Source organism: Clarias gariepinus, chromosome 8, assembly GCF_024256425.1.
Source record: "Clarias gariepinus isolate MV-2021 ecotype Netherlands chromosome 8, CGAR_prim_01v2, whole genome shotgun sequence".
NCBI classification, from domain to species: Eukaryota; Metazoa; Chordata; class Actinopteri; order Siluriformes; family Clariidae; genus Clarias; species Clarias gariepinus.
In genome coordinates, this window is record NC_071107.1 from 13,207,251 (window position 1) to 13,235,104 (window position 27,854).

Below are 27,854 nucleotides of genomic sequence, written 5' to 3' on the forward strand. Positions count from 1 at the left end.
TCAGAACATGGAGGTCAAGAGTTAGAGGACTTTGTGAGTTGACTGCAGTGTGACTGATGAATGGTAAGCGTGAATGGCAGGAACACTGAGTACAAATCAGATACTGGCTCAGCAGTTACTGGATTTCTAAGCTGTGGCTTGTTGTCAGGAACACGAGGAGCACACTACAGAGTGCTATATTGGCTGGGAAAAAAACACATTTTCAACATAAAGGAGTTAGTTTAAAACAAAAGGTAAAAAAAAGGTAACCTGAGGAGACTATATATTGAATTTCAAAACGTTTAGGGAATAGGAACCTAGAAACTGTCCAACAATCTTTAACGGGTTGGGGTTAAAGTAAAACTAAAACATAAATTAGAGGCAAAAGCAGCGTAATACACTGTGTAAACTCTGTCAGCGTGTCTTCCCGAATGCAAGACAAAGTAGAAGCATGAAAGCTATGCAAGTGATGCCCAAGGCCACGGACCTTGTACAAATCTGTACAAATGGCATTGACAAGAGACATACTGGTAATTACTTGAGTAGTTTACCAGTTGCTAAAGACTTTTAAATAAAAAAACACTGAAAGAACATTTTGCTCTTCTGATCACATGCTTTATATATAACAAATGTATTTGTCCTAATTTGTTGGAAAGCCATAGAAGGTTTTTCCACCACCTTAGTGCACCATAGTGAAAGGTCGTGTTGCAGGTCTTCGTTGTATCTTACAGGATGGTAGGTCCAGTCATTAGATAGAGACTTAAAGGGAGTGCAATGTGGCGCTGGATTCAATATATGCCTTAGGTTATTTCAGGATTTCCATCTGTTTGTCTCCTTCAGGCTTGACTTTTGCAATGCACTGAAAAAAGCCTTAAAAAGTTGCAGTATATTCAGAACAGTGCCGTTAGGATCTTAATGATGGCATATCAATATGACTAAACTGTATCACTCCCATCACTTAACTGGCTTCCTGTTTCATTTAGAAATGAATACAAGGTTGCCTTTCTTACACACCAGTGCATACCGCTCACTATCTCAAAGAACTCATGACCTCACATACATCCACATGAAACCTTTGCTCCCTATTTAAGGATGCCACAGATTGTTGATGCTTTTAAATCTGATCCTTTTTTACAGAGCTTTTGGTTTGCAATTATTTGTAGCACTTGGAGATTTGCTTTAAATTTAAAGTGCATTATAAATAAAAGGTTTTATTATTATTATTATTATTATTATTATTATTATTATTTAATTTATTATACAGTAAAAAGATGAAAGATTGTGCATCAAAATACACACAGAATAAAATCTAAGCTCTAGTCAAATGACCCTACAAGATTAAAAACAACCAAAAATTATAAATAATCACAGCAAAACTCTTTTTAAATGTGACGGACCAGCAATATTGCTATCTTTATTTCCTATATATTTTATTTCCCTTCATTCCAAGTTTTAAATGGACACTGGCATAAATAGACTGACTAATAACATATTTTTAAACTCCCAACATTGACTGGACAATCATGGACACATTCATACACACTTGCACTACTGTACATATTTATATTTTCATTTCTGGACCATTGCACAAGACACTTTAATAAGTCAGTTTTTATGCATATTTGCACAACCATTGTCACTTTCAAATTATTATATATATATATATATATATATATATATATATATATATATATATATATACACTTTTTTCTTCTATATTTCTATATTTTGTAATATTCTTATTATGCCCTTATTTGTACAGTTTATTTTACTAGTTAAATTTATTTTTTTTAATGTTTCTTTTTGTTTATATTTATTTCTTACATATAAGTTTTTACTTTTATTGTTTTAAGGTCACTGGCGGTTGTATAAGTATTTTACTGCGTATTGTACTGTGTATGACTGTGTATGTGACAAATAAAATTTGAATTTGAATAACAGGTGTGATCCACAACAAATATAAGTAAGAATTCTTACTGGAAAAGTAGGGGGAAAGTAAAGAACCCTGAAAGACATGTCTGCTGGAAAGGTAGATTTTGATCCAGTGTTCAGCTTAAATTCTTTTTCCCCTGCTTTGAGGATGATGTGCCAGTAAAGCAAATAACCCAGTCATCATAATTAAAAAGAAAGATTTTAATAATTGATATTACCTTTTAAAATAAACATTACAAACTTGAATTTTCTATAAAATTTAAATCAAATAAAGATGAAAAGATAAAAATAAATAAATGTACAGAGAGCTTAAATGCTTGTTGAAGTTGCACTGTAAAAAAAAATCTGTAAAAATATGATGTATATTAAATAGACATGTTTAATAATGAAAGCAAAAGCATTTCCACATACACAATGCAGTGAGTATTCAGCATTGCAGAAAATGTAAGCAATCAGGATCAGCCTTTGTTCTTTTATTTACTATACAGTACTTTATCATTATACTTAATTCCCCATACAGTATGCTAATAGTTAGTTAGTTAGTTAGTAAGGATTTACTGATTATTTAAAGTTAATAAGCACTTATGCTGTTAATTAATGTCTTGAATTTTTTCAGTCAGCCATGACCCCTGAGACCCTGAGATGTCTGACAAAGGCCCATAGTGTAGTTCTGCATTTAAAAATCCATCATATATTATTGATTCTCCCACATAACCTGCAGACCACAAATACCCCTGGGACCAATGAAGAGCCAGTCATGTTGTGAAAGGGCTTTGGAAGGGTTTAAAAGATATCTACAAGCTACAAGTTGGTGTTTCTAACAAAACATGGGAGTTGTTGTGGAAAGCAAGATTTTTTTACTCATGCAGACAGGAGGGGGCAATAACAACTGAAGCCTCTGGGAGAAAGTAAATTGGCTATAGATTTAGAGGTCTAATAAGCAAGGTGTCAGTAAAGGTGACAGTGTCAGGGAAAAGCTCACTGAGATGATATAAAGGGGAAACCTTGAGAGAAACCAGACTGACAATAGAAACAGAAATAACCACAGGAGAGGGGTGTGAGAGAGTGATGGTAACCATGTGTGTTTCTCTTCATATCTGGACAATCGTGCCATGCTGACACTTTCTAAACAAAGAGTTCATGAAGCAGATAAGAAATTAATATAACATCTCTGCATGAAGCAAATATGAGTTCTATATATTATATCTTTATAACAAAATAAAAAAATATTTCTTACAACACTGGTTCATTTCAAATATAACACAGCACTGTTAAAGTGGTAAGAGGTTTCTGGTTTAGGTTTAGGTATAGTTCATTTATTACTATATAACAGCATCTCTGGTAGTAGTTCTGGCTATAATTCAAATGTGTGTGTGTGTGTGTGTATATATATATATATATATATATATATATATATATATATATATATATATATATATATATATATAGTATTGTATATATTGTTCTAATTTGTTACCATTTCTTAACAGCTTACACAATGAGTTGTGGAATGATCTGTATTTAAAATGTAATTTTTTAATTTAAACTGTTATTATGGTGATGACTTGTGAGCAAACAAATATACCTGTATTGCATGCCTGCTGGAAAGATGGTTTCTGATCCAGTGTTCAATAATCAACTAAATTCTCTCCCCTGTTTTGGAAACCTCATCATAATTACAAACATAGATCTTCATAATTGACATATTACAAAGGGAACCTACACAATACTGGACTTAATGCTAAGGCTTACATAATTATATTATGACTAATCAGTGTATATTTTAGAGTATCATGTATCAAGCTAAATGGGAAGCTTATTTGTAATCATTTAAATTATTCAAATGATCGGTAAGGTCCTTAAAGATCAAATCAATAATAATAATAATAATAATAATAATAATAATAATAATAATAATAATGCAAGCCATTTAAAAGTTATTTTACTATAACAAGTATCAACACCCTTTGATTCGTTTGATTTTATAATGCATTACATTAAAAAGTGATAGCATTAAAAAAATCTAAGGAAATCACATAAATGAAAAAGTCACTGGACATAAAATAGCTTCTGCAGCTGCATTACTGATTACCCCCACCCCCCCTTTTCTCTAATTTTCTGGAATTTAAATATTTCTTTGGAAGGATGTACTGACCTGATGTACACATCCTTATCTCACAGACTCAATAAATCAATAAATCAGGGTTGTATCCTGAGAATGCAAACAAAAAAAGACAATTGTAACTGTGTTTGCACAGAATATGAATGTGTTTATTAGAGTATATTTTGCTATGCAATGATAACACATGCATAACTCATCTCTCTCTCTTTCTCTCTCTCTCTGTCTGTCTCTCATCATAGTTTATGCCGCTTTATCCTATATACAGGGTGGTGGGAGGCCTGAAGCCTATCCCAGGAGACTTAGGCACGAGGCAGGGTACACCCTGGATGGGGAGCCAACACATCGCAGGGCACACACTTACGCGCTCATTCACACACTATGGGGAATTTGGAAATGCCAATTCTTTATGTCTTTGGACTGTGAGAGGAAACCGGAGTACAGGGAGAAAACCCACCAAGCACAGGAGTACATGCAAACTCCAGGCTCTCAGACCCAACGTGGGAATCAAACTCGGACCCTGGAGGTCCAAGGTACAGTTGCCACTAAGGAACCACTTTGCCACTGTGCCGCCTATGCATAACTCTGAATTGTTAATATATATATATATATTTCAAGTTAATGCACTAAATGACAATGTGTAAGATCATAATGTAAAACTGTAACTTTACAGTATTCACTGTATTAATTCAATATTTACGACGTAAGAGTTTGCCAGATTTTAAAATACTCCAGGATAGCCGAGATAAAAATTATAAAAAAAAACAAATAATAATAATAATAATAATAATAATAATAATAAAAATAATAATAAAAGCTAAAAAAAATATAATTAAGTTTCAAAAAAGGCTCAGATGTCAAGATGTTGCAAGTGGAAAGGAGGGATTATGACATGGATATTGTTGATACATCTAAATTATGTGAAATACTTGGGCTAGATGATGTATGCTGTCAACTGTCAAATGGCTTTATGGGGTAACTCGAATAACATCACTATGTAGTGAATCAAGTGTGATAGCTTCACAATTAGGCTGTGCTAAATGTGTTATTGTCAGCCAGATTGAGTGGTCAAATAATAAAAAAAACAAACACAGTCTGTACAATCATTTTATACACTCTAAGATTTCATTCGGCAGAATGAACTTGTGCAGTTATTATGGCATGCAATGTGGAAGCCCATTCATGCGTGAAAATGAGTCCTTCTAGAACCACTTTTTCACAATTTAAGTCCTTGAATATGCCTGTGCCATCAGGGAAGGAAAACTCCATTGGTGAGATAACCTGGTCGCTGAATTCATTCAGGTCATCTGATATTATTTTATTGCCACATCACATTCTATAGTCTGGAAGCTGACCAACTGAAGCAACCCCAGATCACATCACTACCTCCAGAGACTTGTACAGTGGCCACTGTGCATGATAGGAACTACATGAAGCAATCCAACCTTTTTACCCTAATGTGACCTTAAAAATGTGACCTCTCAAAAAGTATAAATCCATTGCTCAAAATTCCAACTGTTATTCTCTCTAGCCAATTGTAGCCCTTTTTCCGATTATCCACCCATCACTTATTTACTTTCTTACTCCTTCACTACCCCCCCCCCCCCCCCCAATTTTTCTCCCATCACTTACTCAATCCCTCGCTTTAATCCTCCCTCCCTTACACCCTGCTTCAAATAACTTGCCAATTAAATAGTTAGCTAACTCCTCTTTAATCCCAAGTTCTGTTTATGGCTTTGCAGTTCATTCATTTTTCAAAACTGCATATTGCGCTTCATGCAGCATGTTTATTAGCCCCATTTGGAACAATGAGCTACATTCTTAGTAAATTGAAAGTTAATTTTAGACCCATTATGCAACCACATTAAGTTTTATTTGGCCCATGGACTCTGTACTACATACATTTCAAATAGTAACAGAAGGTTGGAATAAAAGTAAGGGGCAAAATGTAAGGTTTAGTACAGTAGATGTCTTTGCAGCTGCCTTTTCTTTGTGCTTTTGACTGAAGTGAGTGAAGGAGAATCGACCTGCAGGAGAGAGATAGTGTCTGCACCACACATCCAAAGAGAGAGAGAGGGAAAGCGAGGGAGGGAGAGAGGTCACAGGATATTTAGAAGAGAGATTTTCCACCTTTCATTAGATTACAGTGCTGCAAGCACAGGCTACAGAAGGGGAGACAATTAGGTTGGGTCCCACAAAGAGCTCTACACCCTCGAGCCATATTACACTGATTCTACTAAGACACACACACACACACACACACACACACACACTGTTGTTTCTCCTGATGTTAAATTGATGATAGTGCAAAGGCCAGTTTTCTTGAAATCACATGCTATGCTTCTCAAACTACATCACACACTGTGTCTGACCTAATGCACATACACCCAGACACACACACTCAAAACACTCACACATATTCCCAATCAACCTGGGTTCATTGTATTAGTTTATGTTTAGGCAAAGAACTATTTTTCATCCATACTTCACTTGCTCCATGCTCTGTGCCTCCCTTTATAGCATTAATATTTCTCCTCCGAATGACACATCTATAATGTCTTTCATTCTGCTGACTCTTTTTCCTCCCGCTCATCTTCTCCACTCTTGTTTCATACAGTAGTTCTGCCAATTTGGCCTGTTATCTAAGCTTTTCTCTCTAGCAAACTTTTTCTCTGTTGAAGCCATTGCTCTGATAACAAAAACAAGAAATAACTTTTCATAAAAAAAAGTTGAGACAGACAGATACCCCACATCTTTATCTACTGTATGTCACGCCACTCTATCATCCTTCCCATGTTTTCACTGCAGAGTGTGTGAATGCATGTGTGTCTGTGTGGGGGTTCAGAGTAAGCAAACAAAAGATTAAAACTCCTTTATGCAGGAAAAGACTGATGTAGAAAATTATTATATTACAATACATACATACATACAATTTAAATACAAACATGTACACACACACACACACACACACACACACACACACAGTAATATATCTGTCTACAACAAAAACATCTATTCTCATCTTTTTTAATATTATATACAAAAATATGAGAATGATAAGGAAAGAGCTAGAGAGATATATTTTGAAAAGAAATGTGAATATATGAGGAAAAACATGAGGAAAACAGTTAAGCTAAGAGAACAAAAGAAGAATGATAAAAGAATGACAAAAGAACATAATGGGGAATGATAGTATAGACACATATTAGGGAAGATGAATTAAAAGAAATTAATAACAAAGTCTGAAGTACAGAGGAGAGAGTGAGAATGAATGCAGGGTGTGTATGTGTGTGGAATATACTAAGAGAATAAGACAGAAGATGAAATAGGAAAGTGAAAGAGATGATGACTGTATTGAGGATGATGCTAATGTTGCTGCAGATGATGATGAAGATGGTAATAATGAGGAAATATTCTTTACCACTCTCTCATTCTCACACACACACACACACACACACACACTGTCACACACACCCGTTTTGCGACCGGCACTAGGACCCAGAAGTAGAACGGTCGCTAAAACAGGAAGCATAAAAGGAGACAAGATGGCGCTTCACATCACTCAGTCATTGAGTTCGCCCGATGCTGGTTCAGATCGCCTGTCTGCCATTTTGTGAGTACTCACTTTTCTTGGGTCTACTTTCTGATTCGAGTGTGTGTTTATAGGACGCGGGTTAAATTTGTGTTTTTCCCTTGCTCCCCTTTCGTGAGAGTCCTTAGACTAAATCGCGTGGCTATCCTGCCTACTCGCGTGCTTCCGCGTTTGGGTTTACCATCCACGCTACAAAGGGCTAACCGCTAAGTGCTAAGTCTTCTGATCATTCCGGTTAGTTCGTGACAGAATGACTGAGTCGTCCGCGGTAAACCCAGCGGATTATGCGCACCTTTGCACGCCAAGCTAATCAACAACCTAAACGGAGAGCTCGCTACTCTTCGCCGGAGCGTCCAAGACGTCGCGGCCTTGCGCTGCGAGGTGGCGGAGCTCCGGCAGGAGAACGCGGCCCTTCGCGAGGCTGTTGCTAGCGCGGCTAACAGTCCGCCTATCGCAGCGGCCGCAGCTCCGCCCCCCCTCCCCCCTTCCACTTCTGATATCTTTCTTGCTCTACCGGATAAGTGGGATGGCACGGACGGGAGATGCAGTGTTTTTCTAACTGCTCTCAACCTGGTGTTTGAGTTCAATGCCACCAAATACTCCACCGATCGATTGCGCATTGCTCTCCTTGTCTCGTTGCTGTCGGGGCAGGCAGCTGAGTGGGCCACGGCAGTTCTTCGTGCTGACTCGGATACCGCCCATTCCTACAATGAATTCACCCGTCAGCTGAAGTTAACATTCGAACACCCTGCGGGCGAGGTGGAGACCGACACCAAGCTGTACCACCTGCGGCAGGGAAGTTCGTCCGTGAGCTGCTACACGGCTGATTTCCGCACTCTCGCCGTACAAACCACCTGGGGAGACGCCGCGCTCCGGACCACCTATTACGAGGGGTTGGCTTCTAGGATAAAAGACAAGCTAGCCGGGCGGGAGCTTCCTGCCACCCTGGAGGGTTTGATTCAGCTTGCCCTCCGAATTGACCAACGCCTCCTATCTCGCCCGAAGCCAGCCCCGAGAACGCTGCCGCCAACACCCACCTTCGCGTTTTCCACTCCACGAACCCTAACCACCATCACCTCCACCACTCATGGACCTGTCGGTTCTCCACCTCCTGCCGTGGTTGACACCGGAGCCGGGGAACCCATGCAGTTAGGACGCGCCTCCTTGACCGCTGCAGAACAAGAATGGCGATTCAGGGAAGGACTCTGTGCCTACTGCGGGTCAGGAGCCCACCACAGAGCCATCTGTCCGCTCCGGCCGGGAAACGCCCAGACCCGGTGAGCGAGGGGAAGAGCTCACCGGGTCGCCTCCAACTCTTCGCCACCATGACCAATATCTCCCGTCTCACGGTCCAAGTAAGCCTCCAGTTTGGCCACAAACGAGTCAGGAGCACCGCGTTCATCGATTCCGGTGCCGCAGGTAACTTCATTGACTCTTCTTATGCCAAAGAACTGGGGGTAAAGACTGAGGCATTATCCCAGCCCGTTCGCATCACTTCCGTAGATGGCCGGCCCCTATCATCTAGCCCTATCACCACCCAGACAGAACCCATTACCCTGATCATCCAGCAACATCATGAACAGATTCAATTTCATCTAACATCCGTTTCATCACCACCCATCATCCTTGGACATCCGTGGCTGTTACAACATGACCCTCTCATATCCTGGACTCAGAACCAGATTCTACAATGGGGACCGGCCTGCAGCGAACTTTGCCTACCGGCATCGGCTGGGACGTGCTCTAGGGGGTCCGAGGCCCCCGACGTCGACACCAACGCCATCCCTCCAGCATATCTAGACCTGGCTGAAGTGTTCTGCAAGAGACGCGCCACCCATCTTCCACCTCATCGCCCCTACGATCTGGCGATTGACCTTCAGCCGGGCTCGACTCCCCCCCGCGGCCATTTATACTCTCTTACATCCACCGAGACACGGGCGGTGGAGGAATACGTGTCGAATGCCCTTCGCCAAGGTACCATCAGGCCCTCCTCCTCGCCCGCCGCCGCAGGGTTCTTCTTTGTAAAGAAGAAAGGGGGTGAACTTCGTCCATGTGTCGATTATCGGGGGCTAAACAACATTACCATCAAAAACCGACACCCTCTGCCTCTTACCAACTCTGCCCTGGACGCTCTCTCTGGTGCCACCATTTTCACGAAGTTGGACCTTCGGAGCGCCTACAACTTGGTGCGTATCAGAGAGGGCGATGAGTGGAAGACGGCCTTCATCACTCCCACTGGACATTATAAAAGTCTTGTTATCCCCTTCGGACTCTGTAATGCCCCCGCCGCCTTTCAAAGTTTCATAAATGATGTCCTTCGAGACATGTTGGGGCGGTGGGCATTCGTCTATCTGGACGACATCCTCATATACTCACGAACAGTTGAAGAACATACCCAACACGTCAGGGCGGTCCTTAAGAGATTGCTCGCCCATCAACTGTATTGTAAGTTGGAGAAGTGCGCTTTTCACGAGCGCTCCACCACGTTCCTGGGCTTTGTCATCTCGCCCCAGGGTGTGGCCATGGACCCGCAGAAACTAGAAGCTGTGCGTCATTGGCCCCTACCCAAGACCCTCAAGCAGCTTCAACGGTTCCTCGGGTTTGCGAATTTCTATCGTCGCTTCATCAGGGACTACAGTACAGTTGCAGCACCCCTAACTGCCCTGACCCGTCCATCGTCTCATCACTTCCACCTCAACTCCACCGCCATCTCTGCCTTCCATGAATTATGTCGTCGTTTCACCACCGCTCCAATCTTTCTCCATCCAGACATCAACAAGCAATTCGTTGTGGAGGTGGACGCTTCGGATGTGGGCGCCGGAGATGTTCTCTCTCAGCGAGGTCCAGATCAGAAGTTACACCCTTGTGGCTTCTTCTCCAAAAAATTTGATCCCACTCAACAGCGATACGGAGTAGGGGACCGCGAGCTGTTGTCCATAAAGTGGGCATTGGAGGAATGGCGACACTGGCTCCAGGGCGCCAGCGAGCCTTTCATCATCTGGACCGACCACCAGAATCTGATCACCATCCAGAACATCAAGCAGCTCAACCCGAGGCAGGCGCGGTGGGCCCTGTTTTTCGAACATTATAACTTCCATCTGTCCTATCGCCCGGGGTCCAAGAACACCAAGGCCGACGCCCTCTCCAGACAATACGAGGGGGAAGTCACCCGGGCGGAACCCGCGCCTGTCCTCCCCTCCTCAAAAATCATCGCACCTCTCCACTGGGATCTAGAGACCAGAGTCCGCCAGGCACAGGCAGCGGAGACCGAACCGGCAGGTGTGCCGCCTGGACGACTCTACGTGCCTCAAGCGGTCAGGAGCGACGTCATGGAGTGGGGCCACTCATCACCCATCTCTGGACATCCCGGCACCAGACGCACCCTCCAGTTCGTCCAACGCGCCTTCTGGTGGCCCTCCATGATCCAGGACATCGAAGAGTTCGTTCAGGCGTGCCCAGTGTGCGCCAGGGCCAAGACCACCAACCAGCCGACGCCTGGTGAGCTCCAGCCACTACCGGTTCCTCGCCGACCCTGGACGCACATTGCCGTCGACTTCATCATGGGCCTGCCGGCTTCAGAAGAGAAGACGACCATTATGACCATCGTGGATCGGTTCTCCAAAGCTGTGCACCTGGTGGCTCTCTCCGGACTCCCGTCAGCTAAAGAGACAGCCGAGCTGATTCTAGAGCACGTAGTCCATTTGCATGGGTTCCCAAAAGACATCGTCTCGGACAGGGGGCCCCAATTCACTGCCCGGTTCTGGAAGGCCTTCTGCCGTCTGATCAATTCCACCTGCAGTCTGTCATCAGGATACCACCCTCAGACTAATGGTCAGACGGAGCGGACCAACCAACAACTGGAGCGCTATCTAAGATGTTTTGTTGCCGATCGTCAGCGCTCCTGGGCCCGCTATCTCTTATGGGCTGAGCTATCTCACAACCTCCATGTATCTTCGGCCACAAATCTCAGTCCATTCGAGGTATGCCACGGTTTCCAGCCTTCGATGTTCGAACATCAAGAACCGGAGGTTGACGTACCGTCGGCCCAACAGTTGGTTCGCAGGTGTCGGCGGCTGTGGAGACAAGCCAATCAAGCTATCCAAAGGGCCAACCACCGCTACGCTACGCAACATTGCCGCCGACACCCACCGGGACGAATGTATAATGTAGGTGACAAGGTATGGCTGTCAACAAAGAATTTGCATCTCCGCACAGAATCAAAGAAACTATCACCCAGATTCATCGGCCCATACCGCATCACACTCCGCATCAACCCTGTCACCTACCGGCTCCAGCTGCCTGCGGCGCTCCGAATCCATCCGGTTTTCCACACGTCACAGCTGAAACCCTTCACCACTTCTCCTATGGTTCCACCCTCCCCCCCTGCTCCTCCTCCCCGAATCATTGACGGTGGTCCTGCTTACACCGTACGTCGGATCCTCGATTCGCGCCCTAGGGGCCGAGGCACCCAATACCTGGTCGACTGGGAAGGCTACGGTCCCGAGGAGCGATCTTGGATTCCGGCCCGGTTTATTCTCGACCCGGAACTTATCAGGGACTACCGTCGCCGGGTATCCTTCACCCCAGGACCGTCGGGAGTCGGTCCTGGACAGGGGGGTACTGTCACACACACCCGTTTTGCGACCGGCACTAGGACCCAGAAGTAGAACGGTCGCTAAAACAGGAAGCATAAAAGGAGACAAGATGGCGCTTCACATCACTCAGTCATTGAGTTCGCCCGATGCTGGTTCAGATCGCCTGTCTGCCATTTTGTGAGTACTCACTTTTCTTGGGTCTACTTTCTGATTCGAGTGTGTGTTTATAGGACGCGGGTTAAATTTGTGTTTTTCTCTTGCTCCCCTTTCGTGAGAGTCCTTAGACTAAATCGCGTGGCTATCCTGCCTACTCGCGTGCTTCCGCGTTTGGGTTTACCATCCACGCTACAAAGGGCTAACCGCTAAGTGCTAAGTCTTCTGATCATTCCGGTTAGTTCGTGACACACACACCCTTTATGATTAGTTAAAATGGTAATACAGGGAGTTTACCCAGGGGACGTAGTTGTGTTGTATAGCAATATCATTTGGTTGACACCAAGACTATATTTCATTAAACCAATGGCCAAGACAAGTCCAAGTACAAGGGGAAATAAATCGATGACAAATCCAAGCACAAAAAAATCAGGGAACAATTCCAAGTTAATAAAGAAAACTTCACAAGAATGAACTCAAGTTTTATAGCCGTAAAGACCAGTGGTGTGCTGACTCTCAGGCACATCAGATAAATTTCAGTGGGCGAAAAAACAAAACAGAATAGAGCAACATATTAAAAGCAAAATGTATACAATTTTACCCATGCTTTGTGTCCTCTTCCTCTGCACATGGAACTCATTTGGTATGTGCAAGAGAGGGTTTTGCGTGTTTGTCCTGGAATTGAGCTCACTGGTCACTTTCAGATTAATATGAGCTAGTTAAAGTGCATTAACATTTTAAAGAAATCAAGGCTAAATACATAGTTTGCTGCAATCATCCTGCTGCTTGGCCGTCAACATTCTCAAGTGACTAGCAATGTTTTTATGAGGAGAAAATCAAAGTGGGAAGATAAACATTAAATTAAAGACTACTCTACATAATCAATAGCAATTTAGCTTGTGCTTATAAAACAACCCTGCTGATAGACACTGTGTTACTATGTAACCTGTTAGGGCTGAAAATGTTATTCCCAGTATGCAATTATGTGACCAGATGTTACCATTTCATCACAGTAATTGTTCAGATATGGCTACCTGCTGTGATCATTTTACATTGGCAGCCTTAGGATTTGCCTTTAAATACAATCTAAAATCAGGTCAGATGTCTTTCTGTTGAATGTTAGAGGATTTCAATATATAAGAAGTAACCATTACAATCACATGGCAGATGTCAACCACAGTAGATATATTGAAGCTACTGTAATATAACACTTTCCACCTAAATCTGGAGTGTGTCAGACTCAGCTGGGATTCTGTAGAAATAGATATTTTTCTTTGTGCCTCTGCTGGGATCACTGGTAAATGCAACACGTATTTATGGTTTTATAGACATAAAGCTAGATATAAAATGGAATTAATAAAATGGTGATGGTGAATTAAGATCAAGATGTGACTTCAACTTCTTTATCAACACTATCCTGGAATCATCCGTAGAAAAATCTATGAACAAGACATCTGTTTTAGTTAATGGTAGAGCGTTATTGAAAAGGCATTAGTGTAATTAAATCATGTTTTAAGGTTTGTAACATGTTTGTAATTTGTAGTAAGTTTAGATTTTTTGAAAAACCCTTCTACGTATGTTTATGATTTAAATAACTTGCATTATACTGTACATTTAGAAAAGCAACAATAATCCATGTTTTAAATTCTTTTGTGAGGACTGTCCTTTGTTCAAGACCCCATGTAATCTGTTATTATAGAATTATCTTCATATTAGGATAAGCACATTTACTGTATATTAATTATTTTTAACAATGCTTATTGTCCCTAAGCAGCTTTGCAGAATAAATAAATGCTAATAAATTATCAGAAAATGATAATCATCTGATTGTCTCTGTGGAGCAAAAGTACAAAGTACAAACAGGGTCTCTGACAATAACAGTTCACTCAGGTACTGCAGTGCGAGACCATTTAGTGTTTTATAGGTAAATAGTAGTATTTTAAAATCAATGTGAAATTTCACTGGGAGCCAAAGCAGAGTGGATAAGATTGGGGTCATGAACTAGATCCTCTGCATCATGTAGTGACATTATAGTCTTTTATTTTTTATGTAATATTTTTATATCAAATAAGATAAAACAATTAGTAATATTATCCATCTATCATCTGCAATCAACAATCAAATCAAGGTCTTTTATTGCTGCACATGAAACAGAAAGGGACCACAAGAGTTACTTTGCTATCAGAAAACTTACTTCTAGCTGCATGTTGTCCTAGTACCAGTAATGCTGTCTTGTCAGAGTTAAGAAGAAGAGACTTAATAGCCTGCCATTGGCTATATTCCTCAATTTTATTTAACTGGTGTCTCTTATCTTGCTTTGCTGAGACATATAATTGACATCAGCATGACAGTGCTGTATACTGTACCATCTTTATGTTGCACAATGGTAAAATATATAAAGAAAAGAGCAGTGGGACTAAAACATAATCTTCTGGAATGCCAATCTTTGCTTTAGTACATGTAGAATGCTCACCATTTACATCTACAAACTGATAACGATGGACCTGAGCCAGAAGAGGACAGTTCCCTTAACTCCCAAAGCATTTTCTAAACTGTCAAGGAGAATAGTATGATCTCTGGCATCAAAATCTACACTAAGGACACATGCAAGGACACAACCCTAATGAGAGGCCAGTAGCAGGTTATATACCACTTTGCTGTCTTTAAGCTAATGCCAGAAAGGGGACAGACTGGGAGGATCCAAAAGCAAAACACAACAGAGGACAGAGGTTGTCTTTAAAGATTTTAATAAAAATTTTGCTAAGTGAAATTAGTTCAGTCTCTTGAAGGGGAGTAAAATATTCTGATCTGATATAGTTAGCCTATCACCTGCAGGAATATTTATTTAATTGTCTGTTTTGAAAGTCTGATTTATTACATATATATATATATATAGGCCTATATATTATTTTTTTTTACTGGATATTTTACATTTTGTTATAAAAAAAATCCTTACTACTATGTTATTGGTGCGCATGTTTCTTTGAAGGTCTTATTCCTAGTTAATTTTGCTACAGTTCCAAAAAAGAACCTAGAGTTATTTTTGCTATCTTTCAGAGATTTGTCGATCTTACAGCACTAAGAGCTTTTTATGTTTTTTTTTTTTTTTTTTACAGTTTTATTGCTTGTTGCATACTATTTGATATACTACCAACTTAGTAGATACAATATACATTCTAGTTTTTGAGTCCGTAGTTTTACACACTTTACATGACATAAGATAATGATATGATATAACTTTGGGCTGTGCAAATGTCACAATAGTTTCTTTATTGAATCCAAAAGTTAGTACTAGTAGTAATAAGGATTTATAATCTGATGAGAACCCCATCATTATGCTTCCTGACTTTTTATGTGGTTCTATACCCTGTATACATCCAAACCATGTGTGTCTTATGCAACACTTTTGTAGACCTGCAAATAGCTAATGTATTTCCTATCATGTGTCTGTCTCTTTGACTTACATGGTTCTTTTGATGTATGGGATGTACGTGACACAGGGCACCTGGCCAAAAGCTTAAATATGCTCTCTTTGCTGATAATAAACAGAGATCTTCAGACACATGTGTGCGCCTGCACTTGTCACCTCTCCTGGTTCGGTCTCAACCGGTAAGTGTATCGAGGTGCGGCGGACACAACAAGTAATAATTCTTCTTCTTTTAATGCACCTTAAAACTTAACAATTCAGATTGTACCTTTTTGTTTAGCTGAGTTAACACACAGTCTCTATTTGTTGAAACCTGAGTGGCAACTTCATGCAGCTAGCAGAAGATCGGGTAAGCTTGTTTGTCTGGTCCCTAGCCTGGGCTCTCGATGTTCACTGATTAACTAGGAATAATATTAAGTCCTTCATAAGGTCCGACCATTCAGCTGCATAATAAGTTTTTACTAAACTTTAACCTGAACCATATTGACAATAAGGTGTGAGTGGTTGTAGCTTAAGACATCTATTTAAAAAAAAGGTTTTGAGTGACAATTCAAAAATTCAAATAAGTTGGACATTACACTTTTCTGTGCTGAACAACTCCATTTACAGTGCCTTGGTAATTAAAAGTTGCACAGTCTAAGCCTTTAGCTTTAACTACATTCTATTCCTAGTGCATAACATGATAGACAATTCATGTGTGTAAATGATGTCTCATTCTCCCAGAACCACTCTTTCATAACTTGAATACAGGAACATGCATGTGCCATTCAGTAAATTCAGTTAGTGAGCTGACTTAATTTTATTGCCACACAACATTGCTGAGCCTAAACCTAGACTTCATTCATTCATTACTTTTTTCCAACATGTCTTCTGCAGAGTTGATGTTTCTCCACTATCCTTCCACAATTTAATAATGTTTTGGGGAAATGTTTCCTCAATTCCAGTAATTGAAACTCTCTATAGTTGTTTTTGTTGATTGATGCAGACCAATAATTTGACCTTTCTAAAATTACTATTTTATTACGCAAGCAGTGTACTGTATAACAAAATGAATATCTGATATTTTCGTCAACCCATCCACTGAAGTACTACCAAATGCATACATATCATACATTTGTATTTTTAAAATCTATATGTCCATTCTGGCAACAATGCTCCTAAAAGCAATTTTACTTTATTTATTTATTTCGTTATTTTAGTTAGCTTTTCAGTGATTTTGTTAAAGGACCTTTGTAGAAGGTTCAATAGCAATGGCATTATCAAAAGGTCAATGCGATTAACAAGAGTCTGGACGGAGATTCGATTGCACAGGGATCAAAGCAAATAAGAATTTGAAAAAGGGTTGCTGCAGCCACGCAGTGGGACAAGGCCGAGTTGGGGCCAAGATGTATCCGCAGGGTGCTCACAATAGTGCATCGTACTGCAATTAACCTCAATCAATACCAACAGACCGGGTGCACATGGACAACAACAACATCTTTATACCTCAATACCTTTTCTTAATGTTCATCAAATTTATGCTTGAACTCATCACTTTGTCACACCCACTGTGTGTTATTCTTTATCAGGGATAAAGTAGACAATGATAGGCTACCTTTTCCTCTGGTTCCTCTTAAGGTTTCTTCTTGATTTCTTCCTTGCTCATAAGGAAACTATTTTACTTTTGCTTTGTAACAATTTCTGTTTGTTATACAAATAATATTTATATAAGATAAAGTTTAAATAGACCACTGGCACAGTTTTTTTTCAGTATTATGGCCTCTCACCACCAGTCCCCGGTTTAATCCTGGGTTTGAGTTGTTTAAGTGGTTATTTTATTTAAAAAATAGTTATTTTATTTTATTTTAATTAATCTCCCTATGTCAGTGTCAGATTCCTCTATGTTCTCTGCCTTTCTTTTACTTTTCAAAACCATCTGTAAGTGGATTTGCTGTACCAAATTGTCCGAAGGTGTGAAAGTGTGTCCCTACAATTGGCTCGGATCCCATCTATTGGGTATTTCCTCTTCATGCCCAGTGCCTTAAAGATACAATATTTTTCTGGATCCAACCAGGATACAGTGCTCATTGAAAATAAATGAGTTAGTAATGGAATTAATAAATGTTGATGTGACTTAGGCGGCACGGTGGTGTAGTGGTTAGCTCAATTCCCGTCTCTGTGTGGATGGAATTTGCGTGTTCTCCCCGTGCTTGGTGGGTTTCCTCCCACAGTTCAAAGACATGTAGGTTGGGTTAATTGACGTTCCCAAATTGCCCGTAGTGTGTAAATGAGTGGGTGAGTGTGTGTTCCCTGCGATGGATTGGCACCCTGTCCTGGGTGTACCCAGCCTTGTGCCCTAAGTCTCCTGGAATAGGCTCCAGTACATTCAGGCACTACGACCCTAAATACAGGATAAAGCGGTATAGACGATGAGTGAGTGAGTGATGTGACTTATGAGATTTGCTGCTTGTAATTCTCCATTCTTTGTCCTAGAGCAATTTCAAGCTCTATTTCATCTGTTTTGTTCATTAACATTTTCATTTTACCTCTATTGTTAGAATTGATTTGCCACTGATGCTAATATTGGCATGTGTGTTGAATTAAGGCGCAGTTCATGGACCATGATTCTCCAATATGATTTAAGATGCAGATTCTGTGATTCTATCCCCCGGAATTAGAATAGCTTGACCATTTTTTTATTCCACTATAGAAGGAGTCTCTTGGCTGGTGTATTTGGATAGGTGGTGTATTTCGCATCGCCTTCTGGGTTTATAGAGCAATTTAAGCAGATTAAATTGCTGCTTGTACTGTATATAAGAACAAAAAAACTACAGTTAGAAATCGTTAACATAAATTCAGTTTTACATAAAATCAGTTATCTGATTGATGATAGTGGGCAATGTTGGCTCAATGATAGGTGTTTTGCCCGCTATGCCCAGGTTCAATTCCCAGCCAGTGTCCAAACTACAGCCACTGGATGCAGCATCAATCCCAAGCATGGATAAAATGGAAGGGGTTGTGTCAGGAAGGGCATCCAGCGTGAAAGCCTGTGCCAAGCATGTATGTGAGGACCTGATGGTCTGCTGTGACGACCCCTTGCCAGGAGCAGCCAAAAGACCACAACTAACAATCTGATTAGTGATAGCTATTTTATATGTTGATAAAAAAGTTCATTAGCAATATGATGCTTTAACTATAAGCATTACTCCACATCACAGGTGTTATAATACTCGTTAACCCTTAAAAATGGGCACTACTTGGTGTGTGGAACAAGGAATTTTAACAACATACGTAGCAGAGACGTCTTCCATTTTACACTATTAGGGATTCAACACCTAAATAGTTAGTTAATTAGTTAATAAGCTAAAGCTATTCTAAACCAGAATAAGTTAAGACATGAAGAGAAACATTATGTCTTAACTTATAAAAGAAAAACATTATGTCTTAAAGTTACAGTTTAATTAAAATTAACTAGACAATATTTAATGGCTATAGATGATGTATTATTACTGGTGCACCACCCCATTTTGCTCTTACTGTGCATGTGTGTTTAGACCAGCATTTTCAAAGACATTGGCAGGGATGACGCAGACCTGATGAATGGCCTCCAAGAAGTGTAGATCTAACTCCATGATTTTTTTTTTTCTGTGGGACTACACAAAGGAGGAGGTTTATAAAACAAAGCCTCACACACTAAATGACTGGTAGGAACAGATTCAAGACGTTAATATAGAATATAGAAGTAATATCACAAGCGGCTTCCTTTAAAAGGCCTTCCATTCCTTAGCTACTGTATTTGAGGAAACTGTTTGATGCCAATGGTGCCTACGTTGAAATTTAAAGATTTGCTTTCACTTTCCTATGGAATAGAGGACAGCCAAATGCACAATTTTCTCAGTATTTTTTTTTTTTTTAAATATAGACTTTATTACCAATTTTAATGCCTAGTTACTTTTCACCCACTCCGTAGTACCTACAGGGTACCTTTAAAATTAATTTCAATGCGATTAACCATAAATAATTAAATTAACAAACAAATCATAATCTGTTGATAATAAATTGTGTTACAAAAGCAATATCACATTTGAGGTCAGGCTGTTGTACTGAATATCTGCACGACTAAAATAGTGAGTTTTTTTTTATTTGGTATGTTCTTCCTGGGCTTGGTGGGTTTCCTCTGGTTTTCTCCCACAGTCTAAGATCTGAAGTTTAGACTAATTGGCTTCCCCAAATTGCACGTAGTGTGTGTCCCTTTGATGGATTGGCATCCTCTCCAGGATATACCCCACCTTGTGCCCTAAGTCTCCTAGGATAGGCTCCAGGCCCCCTGCAACCCTGAATACACGATAAAGTGGTATAGACTTTACTCACTCATTGTGTAGACAATCATTCAGTCTCTTTGTGACTCAAATATATCGTGCCAGTCCCCCATACTAGTCACGGTAAGGAATATTTTTCAATCACTGTGACACTAACAATTTTGGTCTAGAAGTGTTTGTGTGTACATATTTGTATGGACTTCTGTGTGGTTTTGTTTTTTTCTCAGGGCAATGCATAGACACATTCATTTTATGCAACTGTTTTAAAAACAGATTTAATACTTGATTATCCCCCCCCCCCCCCATCTCTCTCTCTCTCTCTCTCTCTCTCTCTCTTTCTATTCCAGGAAGACTCAGAACACTTTCACAAGCTACTTTGTTTGTTTGTTTGTTTGCTTATATTAATTAATTTTATTTCTGTTATTTTTTTGTCATATTTTTAAAGACTTGTTGGAAATAAAGATGAGGAGTTTAAAGTATTTGTGAAACCATGTGGAGAATAATTGTAACAAATACATAGTCCATGAGCAGAATGTGTGACAATGATTTGCAGTGAGAATGTCATGTTCTTCATAGATGGTCTTTATAAGCAAAGTAAGTCAAACCTGTATTTTGTCTGACTGTTTATCTATCTGTCTGTCTGTGCCTTTTAATGCCACAATAAAAACATAAGTGTAAACATTAATATGCGAAAAATGTTTAAGTTGAGCTCATGCATTCCATCAGCAGCGGTTTTGTTACATGATGAAATAGCGATATTTACTCCAAAAATCCGTCATAAATGTATCTGCCTTTCTGTTTCTCCTCTGAGCCCAGGTTTTTTCTGTTTCTCCTCTGAGCACCAGTAATAATACATCAATTACAGGCCTGTCTAAGAACCCAGCACAACATTTAAAGAACTGCAGGCTTCACATGCATCAATTAGGGTCAGTGTTTATGATTCAAATCATAAGAAGGATACTGGGAACAATGGCATCAATTGGAGAGTTTTAGAGCGAAAGCCACAGCTAACCAAGAAATAACACCAAGGCTCATCTCACATGTAGGTGCATGTTATTCACAAGTTCTGACGCGTGTCTTTAGTTACACAGTGTCACTGACGACATCAGACGTTTCGTTGATTTCTTTGTCTCTTGTTTATTTTCAACATCAAAAACAACGGTTGTTACAGTTTCTTGCATAAATCCACTGTAGTCACGACGAGTCGCTTGCTGTGTTCTGTAGCTTCGATAGATTACAGTTACAACAACTTATTTTACTGTATTCCTTTTAGCTTACTGTCTCACGTTATCACGGTCAAAAGCTTGTGTGCTCCAAACCTTTCTGTATCCTTCCGTGTCTTAACAACAACTACAACTAACGTGCGTGATAGACATGGAACTGCATAACTGTGGGATGATGTCACAGAACAACACATGAAATGATGTCACAATACAAATTATATTTATGATACTTAATGCTTAATGTTTGACTAATAAACTGAAATAAGATAAACAACAACAAATCACAAGAATGAAATATGGCCCTTACATTTCCAGCCCCTAATTGACAGGCAGGAAGACTGATAATTACACACATTTTTTGTTTTGTTGTTTTTTCCTTTTTTTTTTTTACAATTGGGCCACAACATTTACTATTGGATTAAAATTTGAATTAACTTTCTTAACACTTTAGAATTAACTTTCTTAACACTTTAAACATTTTTTTTTTTTTTTTTTTAACGGTTTAACTTAAGGTATTCATATTGCTGCGTACCAAATGAAAGGAACATGACTACTTTATAAGGTAATTAACAGTCCATTTCACATATCAGGCACAGCTTATCGATGGGTCTTTCCAGGGTACTGGTTTTAGTTTTGACCAGTACACGTCTCACAAGTCCTTTTTTATCAGGGAACACTTTCGTGATCCGTCCGATGACCCATGAATTTCTTGGAGAAGACTCATCAATTATTAGAACTACGTCTCCAATCGAGAGGTTTTTTCTCACCTGAGACCATTTTTGGCGCTCCTGAAGCAAGGGCAAGTATTCACGCACCCATCGCTTCCAGAATAGGTCGGCAAGATACTGAATTTGCTTCCACTTGCGTCGTGCGTAAGTGTCCTCTTTTTTGAAAAGTCCAGGAGGCAAGTTTGGCTGTTTTTTCATCAGCAGCAGGTGGTTAGGTGTCAGGGGCTCCAGGTCTGTGGGATCGTTTGTAGCGGTGGTAAGGGGACGGTCATTTATTATAGCTTCCACCTCACACAGAAATGTGTGCAAGCTCTCATCGTTTAGTGTTTGTTCTCTTAGTACAGACCGCAAGATTTTTTTAACTGACCTTATCTGCCTTTCCCATATTCCACCGAAGTGAGACCCAGCAGGAGGATTAAATATCCATTGTATCCCCTTTTGCATGAGGACGCCTTCAATTTTTGACTGATTCCACTGTTGGATAGCTTTACGCAATTCAGTCTCAGCGCCTATGAAGTTTGTTCCATTATCACTTCTCATAACTGACACCTGGCCTCTTCTGCACATGAAGCGTCGAATAGCGTTTAAGCAGGAGTCTGTATCTAATGACTGCGCGACTTCAATATGCACGGCTCTTGTTGTCAGACAAGTAAACAATACGCCATATCTTTTAACATTACTTCTACCCCGTTTGACCTCGAAGGGTCCAAAATAGTCTACCCCTACGTTAGTGAACGGTGGGTGATCTGGTGTTATTCTATCGGGTGGCAGTTCTGACATTTTTTGTTCACTATTCTTCGCTCTGATCTTTCTGCATGTCACACAACTGGACAGAAACTTTCTCACAAGGGAATTTGCTGTCGGAATCCAGTATTTCTGCCGCAATTTTGAAAGCATATAATTCCTTCCACAATGTCCGACCTGTTCGTGAGTGTTTCTTAAGATTAAAGTTGTAATGTGTGAGTCTTTGGGTATAATGACAGGGTGTTTTGCATGCTCAGGCATTGCAGACCTACCAAGACGTCCTCCAACTCTTAGCACTCCATCCTGCAGTACTGGATCTAGTTTTGAGAGACAACTGTTTCCTTTTACGGATGCATTACCCTTTTGTAACATGGAAATTTCGTCTTTGAATTTTTGGTTTTGAACGAACTTAATGACTTCGTTTTCTGCCCTTGTTAAGTCCTTAATTGATAGAGACTTATGGTTTTCTATTATTGAGTTGTTTGCCTGTCCCTTAATCCTTTTCGTTCTCTGTTTAAGCATGTCTTTAACGCAAAGAATCCAGGCAACGGATCTTTTTAACTTATACCAGTCGGAGTGATATTTAATCAGTTTACTCACGGCATCTGTGCTCTCTGTAGTTTTTACGAGATTCGCTGAGGCTGAGTGTTTAATCTCAATGTCATCCTCTTTCGTCGACAGATCGTGAATGTTTTCAGGCCATTTACTCTCTGGTGTTTTAAGAAAGGGCGGACCATGGATCCAATTGTTGTTTTTCATGAATTTTTCACAGGAAACTCCTCTGGAAGCAGCGTCGGCTGGGTTTTTTAAAGTGTTGACGTACCTCCACTGCTGTGGCTTGGTTGACTCTCGTATGATGGAGATTCTGTTAGCGACAAAGGTTTTGAAGCGAAGTTTTTCATTAACAATGTATCTCAAAACAGTTGTGCTGTCGGTCCAAAACACAGAGTCCAGCAGTTCTATTTCCAGTTGACCTTTCAGCATTTTGTCGTTGTTTACGGCGACCACTGCCGCTGTCAATTCCATTCGGGGGATAGTAGTTTGTTTCAAGGGCGCTACGCGAGAATTCCCCATCATGAATGCACAGTGTGTAAGTCCATTAGCATTTACTAACCTAATATATGAGACAACTCCATATCCCATTTCACTTGCATCTGAGAAGTGGTGAAGTTGTGCTGTATTTGTGACTCCAAAGTCAACTGGTTTTACGCATCTTGCTACACTAAACTCAGACAATTGATGCAACTCTTGTAGCCAGGCCCTCCATCTTTTTATAAATTGTTCGGGAATGTCATCGTCCCAAGCGAGTCTCTCTTTACATAACTGCTGCATTAAGATCTTAGCTGGCAGTATGACTGGTGCAAGGAAGCCTAAGGGGTCATAAATTGAACTAGTGACTGACAAGATTCCTCTTCTAGTCACAGGCCGCTCTTTTAAACTAATCTTGAACTTGAGCGTGTCTGAATTAATACACCACAGCACCCCTAGAGCCCTCTCAACAGGGAGTACGTCTTTACTCAGATCTAAGTCCCTCATGTCTTTAATTCTCTCACCCTCAGGGATGGAAGCTAGCAATGTACGACTATTACTTGCCCACTTGGTGAGGTGAAACCCTCCACTTGCGCACAGTTTGGTGAGATTACTATATAGCGCAACTGCTTGACTATGACTAGAGACAGACTTCAAGCAGTCGTCTACATAAAAGTTTTTAAGTACTGTGTTGACTGCCTCGGCAGATGCATTGCTGCGGTTTTCTTCTGCTGTTTTCCTAAGGGCGAAGTTAGCTACACTTGGAGATGATTTTGCACCAAACAAATGAACAACCATTTTATACTCAACCAAGTCCTGACTCACGTCTCCTTTCGGCCACCACAGGAAACGCAACAAGTCTGTGTCCTTTTCCGGAACTCTGACCTGATAGTACATGGCTTCCACATCTGCCATCATAGCAACTTCTTCTTGTCTAAAGCGTGCGAGCACCCCAATGAGTGAGTTTGTCAGGTCGGGTCCCTGCAGAAGCTCGCTATTTAATGATATTCCCTGATAGCTAGCAGCACAGTCAAAGACTACCCTTAGCTTTTTCTTTTGAGGATGGTACACACCATGGTGAGGTATGTACCACACCTGCCCGTCTTGTCGACTTAGGTGGGGTGTGGGGACCTTGACTGCATGACCCTTCTCAAACATGTCATTCATGAAGTTTAAATACTCTTTGTGAAAGGAGCGGTTATGCTTAAACTTCCGTTTGAGGTTCAGAGCGCGCTGCATGGCTGCGCTTCGGTTATTGGGCATTTGAATAGCTGCTTTCTTAAATGGGAGACCGATGTAGAAGTGATTATCGGTAAATTGCAGGGAGTTAGTTACAGAGTCTAAAAACTGATAGTCCTCTTGTGACAACTCAGCTTTGTCATCACAGTTCCGTTCAGGAAAATCATGGTTGTACTGTTGTATCAGCATTTGTTCCACACTTTCGATGGAGACTCTGTTGACTGCAACGCTCACTTGCTCATTGTTACATGTGCCTTCCTCGACCGACTCTCGAAGAGGTCCATTTATGGTCCATCCAAGAGCAGTCTTTACTGCATATGGCCCATTGTGCCTGCTGTTAATTACTCGCCATGGTTCTAGGAGCCTGTGCTCTTTGTTACCTATGAGAATTTCAACTCCAGCGTTAATGTAAGGCAGTTTTACTTCGCTGAGGTATGGCCACTTATCAATGTCGTGCTGTTGTGGAATATTTTCCACTGAGACTGGGATACTCTTTTGTGTGAACACTTTGGGGAGTTCAACAAAGGTGTTTTCTTCCAGACTGCTAACCTCTAGATCAGTAAGCACATAGCTTTTTACTTGTTTCTTCGCGTTCAGGGTGCTTAACATGATGTCAATTTTTTTACCTTGTACGTTTAATCGCCTTGCTAGTGACTCTGTACAAAATGTAGCAGAGCTACCTGGGTCCATAAAGGCGTATACTTTTACTGTCTTGTTGCCCTTTTTGGACTTTATTTTAACAGGTACTATGGAGAGAATACAGTCATCTCCAGCCCCGACACACGCACTCGTTTCGTGACTCGCTGCAACAGGCAATGTTTGAACTGGTTCGGTTTCGTCAGCCTTTGCGATCGCTTGAGCTGTGTCTTTTGCTGCAATGTGTAGCATGCGAGGATGTTTCTTTGAGCACAGCTGACAGGTAATTTTCTTCGTGCAGTCTTTGCTTAAATGTCCTTTTACTAAACAGCCAAAGCAGAATCCATTCTTTTTTAGAAAGTCCAATTTGACCTTATATGTCTCATTGTTAAACTTGTGGCATTCGTCTAGGGTATGATCTTGCTCACAGGATGCACAAGGTTTAGTGAAGGCACTAATAACTAATGCACCACTACTCTTTACTGTGATTGAGTCTCTATGAACTTTACCAACCTGTTTTACGCCGGTCGCAAAGCTGCTGCCCCTCTTTTCTTCAGTTTTTTGCTTGAATCCTGGAGAGGATTTGCTGCTGTGTTTTTTACCACTAGTCGTTGTACCACTAGTCGAAACGTTCAGGTCTCCAAAGAGTGGGTTGGACATTACCTTTGCTTCTCGTTCTACGAATTTCATCAGCTGCACGAACTTAGCTCTTTCCTGATTGCGCTCCTCGTACTTGTATACGTGGCTTCTCCATTTTTCACGCAATTTGTAGGGCAGTTTTGAGGCAACACCTCTCAAGTTGGTAGCATTGTCTAGCTCATCCATGTAATCGATGCTTGACATGGTATTGTAACATTCTACTAGGAACAGGGAGAAAGTTTTTAGCGACTTTCCGTCCTCTGACTTTATTTCCGGCCAGTTGAGTGCCTTTTGCATCAGCGTTGTAGCGATTATTTGTCTATTTCCGAAATTGTCATGTAACAGTTTCATAGCCTCTGCGTAGCCACGATGTTCTGGCATGAGCAGGCAGCTTCTCACTAGGTTCTTAGGCTGTCCTTCAGTATACTGCTCGAGAAAGAACAGCCTATCATGATTGCTATCAGTGTTGGTTTCGATGGCGTGTTTAAAGGCTCTTACGAAGGACGTGAACTCAAGAGGGTCACCATAGAATGGAGGAACGTTGCGCGAGGGTAAGGAATGTTGCCTCTGACTCTTTGCAAACATTTCTGTAAGATCTGCCTGAAGTGGCATCCTACCCTGAGGCTCCACTATGTCAGTGTTGTAAAGTGAGTGTTCGTTACCTTGGGTGGGCCGTTCCATTAGGGTGCTTGACATTATGGGTTGGGCACTCACTGGCATGCTTAAGTGGGTTGCTCGGAGGCGTGATGGCAGCTCGAGGTATTCCGTTGCCGAACTGTGGTTGCAGTGGTCGTTTTGCTCTGGTTCCGAGGGGCGTGCACCACTCGTTTCGACGACCACGCTCCGTCTGGCAGGATGTTGTTTTTTGCGGTTCTGGTAAGAATTTAGTTCAGCATCGGCCATTGCAAGCGCCGTTTCCATTTCCAGCCTTTCCTTTTGTGCCTTTAATTGTGCTTGTTTAGCCTTTAGTTGTGCTTTCAATTGCTCTTCCTCAATCTTTAATCTTGCTTTCAATTGCTCTTCCTCAGCCTTTAATTGTGCTTCCTCCAGCTCCAGCGCCTGCCGATGGCTTAAAGTTGCTGCTTTAGCCAGCAAAGCTGCTCTATTGGCTTCTGCCTTTTTTAGTCGAGCTTCGGATGCTGCTGACGTTAAGGACCTCTTGGATGCCGATGACGTTACGCTTCCTTGCCTTTGGGGGGCGGGCGTCTTACGCTCCGCCATTGACACACTGTCGTTTGGCGAAACTCCATCGTCAACTGTTTGAGACGGCTTAAAGCGATTACTAGTGTCGGCGATCCACGACTCCACTCTTACCATGAATTCTGAGCAGCGCGTTAATCTAGGGTAACACCAGTGGTGCTGATCAGTTTCACGCTCTTCAACCTTTGCGCACGATCGCACTTTTACATTACTTTCAATAAAGTCGTTTAGCAGCGCTTTGTATTGGCGGCGCTTGGCTTTAACGTCATGCAAATTACAAGCATTGTCCATAAGCGCCTCTAGTTCATTGTATAATACAGT